This window comes from Rhipicephalus microplus, unplaced genomic scaffold, assembly GCF_043290135.1.
Source record: "Rhipicephalus microplus isolate Deutch F79 unplaced genomic scaffold, USDA_Rmic scaffold_407, whole genome shotgun sequence".
Lineage (NCBI taxonomy): Eukaryota > Metazoa > Arthropoda > Arachnida > Ixodida > Ixodidae > Rhipicephalus > Rhipicephalus microplus.
This window is the reverse complement of record NW_027464971.1, coordinates 66,126-70,000: the sequence shown is the minus strand read 5'-3', so window position 1 is coordinate 70,000 and position 3,875 is coordinate 66,126. Positions and strand designations below refer to the sequence as shown.

Here is a 3,875-nt window from a genome sequence, read left to right as displayed (position 1 = left end):
CGGCTGCCGCAAATCGAGCAAACGGTGTGTTTCGGACGGCGTTTCGCTTTCGCTACTTGCGAGTGCTTTCGTGGTCCACCCCTCTATAAATACTCGGGAGGCGTCGAAGCCGGTTCTCCAAGCCGGACCCGTAGGTATCGTTGTGTGCTCGCTCTCATTGGCCCGCCTAACCAGAAAATGCCTGCGGTACACCCATTTGGATAAGAGTGCACGCAGATGCGGGCCTCGACGGCTACACATTTCCTCGGGCGGCCGCCTCCCGGCCTCCGTGGAGCGCGGGATGCACGGTCCCATCGACAAGCCTCTCCCGTTTTTACCGTGGCGTCGCGGTTCACCACGGCAGGCGGGTCGGTCTCCTCCGCATAAAAAGGGGGACCCCCGCTTTTTGTTCCACGAAATCGCACAAGCTTTTTTCGCATCCACGGTTTGCCACCGCACACCAAAATGCCGATCCGGCTGCCTACTTTAGCCAACAGGTGGAGCCAGGCGCGCCGTACTTGCGCGGCACTTCCCACGTCCACCGAAGTCGGTGCCAAGGACCACTTTCGGCGCCGGAGCCGCGTACGAGCCTACTCGAGGCGGAAGAACGAAGCCAGCAAGGGCCTGGCCGCAAGTGCGTTCAATTGTCGGGACGTCCAAGTCCCTCGTTCTTCCGTGCTTCCTCTTTCGGCAAGTCGTTGCGGCACCTTCCCAAAGCGCGCAGACCCGCTAATCGCGACGAGCGCGACGTGGCCGTGCCGCCTTTCCCTCGGCAGCAAGCAAAACGCCTGGCAACGTCGACGCTCCCCTAACCGCGATCTCGCACCGTGTTTCGTGTGGCGAATTCAAAAGCCGGCCGGCGCTGCTGCAACCATTACGGTCGGTACGCATACGCCGCGGAGGGCGGGACGGTCATCGGAGCGTGCGGTTCCTCCATCGAGTACTGCGCACCTCGGCCGTCGCATCGCCGTGCCATGACCGGCCGCGCGTCAACGCGAACCGGTGCCAGCGAGATCCCTCGCCTGCAAGAACCGACCGGCAGCCTCCGTCACCCGAGGACGCGGAGGCGCTTGCCGCGGACGGCGGGACGGTATGCACTGGTGCACAGCGGACCCGTCACATCGCCAGTTCCTTGACCGACCGCCGACGCTTGTGCCGTTCCTCTCGTACTTGGCAGTCGCCGCGCGATTGTCGGGTCTCGTTCTTGCACGCTCGAACGGTCGGGAGGGCACTCGGCTGGCGTTTCGGGAACGCGCAGCCTCGCCTTCTACCGACGTAACCACGACTCGCCGTTCGCGCTCCGCCGCTCCTGTTTACAGTACTAGGCGGTCCCGCAGCGGTCGGGTCGCGCATTTCGAGCGCTTCGAGCCACGGTGCAGTGGCGGGTCGAAAGCCGACCTATGAGTGCGTTGCGCCGTTTGTACCCGCGTCCGCCACCTGGCCGACCGTCCAAGGTCGCGGTGTTGGCGTCCGCTGGGCGCAACAATTTGTCACGGGGTGCCGCTCCACATTCAGGCAGCCCCGTGGGGAAAAGCCGACCCCGCGTCCAAACGGGGTCAGCGGCAGAAAGTGTCGGGCGCAGACGCAGCTGAGGCGCTCACCCTTCACAATCCGTTAATGATCCTTCCGCAGGTTCACCTACGGAAACCTTGTTACGACTTTTACTTCCTCTAAATGATCAAGTTTGGTCATCTTTCCAACAGACCGGCGCAACCGAAAGGCCGCGCCGGACATCGGTCCGAAGACCTCACTAAATCATTCAATCGGTAGTAGCGACGGGCGGTGTGTACAAAGGGCAGGGACGTAATCAACGCGAGCTTATGACTCGCGCTTACTGGGAATTCCTCGTTCAAGGGGAACAATTGCAAGCCCCTATCCCAATCACGAAAGAAGTTCCACGGGTTACCCAGTCTTTTCAGACAGGGATAAAGACACGCTGCTTCCTTCAGTGTAGCGCGCGTGCGGCCCCGGACATCTAAGGGCATCACAGACCTGTTATTGCTCTGTTTCGTGCGGCTAGGAGCCGCTTGTCCCTCTAAGAAGGTTGTAAGGTGCTGGGAACCCCGCACCTATTTAATAGGCTAGAGTCTCGTTCGTTATCGGAATTAACCAGACAAATCGCTCCACCAACTAAGAACGGCCATGCACCACCATCCACCGAATCAAGAAAGAGCTCTCAATCTGTCAATCCTCCCAGTGTCCGGGCCGGGTAAGTTTTCCCGTGTTGAGTCAAATTAAGCCGCAGGCTCCACTCCTGGTGGTGCCCTTCCGTCAATTCCTTTAAGTTTCAGCTTTGCAACCATACTTCCCCCGGAACCCAAATACTTTGGTTTCCCGGAAGCTGCCCGCCGAGTCATTTGAGTAACTCAGGCGGATCGCTGGTTGGCATCGTTTATGGTCAGAACTAGGGCGGTATCTGATCGCCTTCGAACCTCTGACTTTCGTTCTTGATCAATGAAAACATTCTTGGCAAATGCTTTCGCAGTAGTTCGTCTTGCGACGGTCCAAGAATTTCACCTCTAGCGCCGCAATACGAATGCCCCCGTCCGTCCCTCTTAATCATTACCTCGTATTCCAAAAACCAACAGAACAGAAACGAGGTCTTGTTCTATTATTCCATGCAAGTTTATTCAGGCGACTCGCCTGCGTTGAGCACTCTAATTTTTTCAAAGTAAAAGCACCGGCCATCTCGAGGCACACAATGAAGTGCACCAAGAAAGAACCGGCATGATGTTCAGTCCGAGCCGTCGCATCGGGTAGATGCACTACTCGTCTGGAACTGAGATCCAACTACGAGCTTTTTAACCGCAGCAGCTTTAGTATACGCTATTGGAGCTGGAATTACCGCGGCTGCTGGCACCAGACTTGCCCTCCAATTGATCCTCGTTAAAGGATTTAGAGTGTACTCATTTCAATTACGGGGCCTCAAAAGAGTCCCGTATTGTTATTTTTCGTCACTACCTCCCCGTGCCGGGAGTGGGTAATTTGCGCGCCTGCTGCCTTCCTTGGATGTGGTAGCCGTTTCTCAGGCTCCCTCTCCGGAATCGAACCCTGATTCTCCGTTACCCGTAACAACCATGGTAAGCAAGTAACCTACCATCGAAAGTTGATAAGGCAGACACTTGAAAGAAACGTCGCCGGCTCGTGGCCATGCGATCAGCACAAAGTTATCCAGAGTCACCACACAATACGGGCCGAAACCCGATCGATCTTGGTCTAATAAAAGCACCCGTTACCCAAAGGGCTCCAGGCTCACTGCATGTATTAGCTCTAGAATTGCCACAGTTATCCAAGTAGGAAGAAACGATCTAAGGAACCATAACTGATTTAATGAGCCATTCGCGGTTTCGCCTTATTTCGGCATGTACTTAGACATGCATGGCTTAATCTTTGAGACAAGCATATGATTACTGGCAGGATCAACCAGGTAATCGTTCGACTGCGCGTCCGTCCTCGCCTTCGGCGGGCCGGACGCAGTCTGTGTGCGGCGGAGGCCACCTTCAGGCGCCCCAACACGCTTATTTTGCACTCCGAGATGACGGCGTTCGAGCTCGCTACGGCACAACCTTCCCGAAAGACGAGTGGGAGCCGTGCGGCAAGAAGCACGTTCATGCTCGCTCTTTTTCGTTGCATCGACTCGGTCGCGCCGTGCGGGTTGCCCAAGCCCGCTGCACTGTCGGTGGACCGGCCGGAACTAGCAACGGAGCCGAGACTGCAAAGCCGCCAGACGACGGGTCACGCCCGCGTCTTCGGCGCTTTCGCATCTGAATCGCCCGAGGACGACACGGAACACACCTCGATATCGTGGTAAAACGGCACCGTCCGACAACCAGCCCCTAACGCATCAAGCGGATGAGGCTGCAGACGACTGCCGTGGATTCCCCTGGAGCAGACCC

The 3,875-nt window shown here is 57.3% G+C and overlaps 1 non-coding gene across 1 annotated transcript; it reads right to left on the bottom strand.

Annotated features, from left to right (window-relative positions):
- Window positions 1-1,594: 1,594 nt before the first annotated feature.
- On the bottom strand, window positions 1,595-3,409 carry LOC142794381 (small subunit ribosomal RNA). Its single transcript, XR_012892297.1, has one exon. It is a non-coding gene; the product is annotated as a small subunit ribosomal RNA (ribosomal RNA).
- Between the last annotated feature and the right edge of the window lie 466 nt (window positions 3,410-3,875).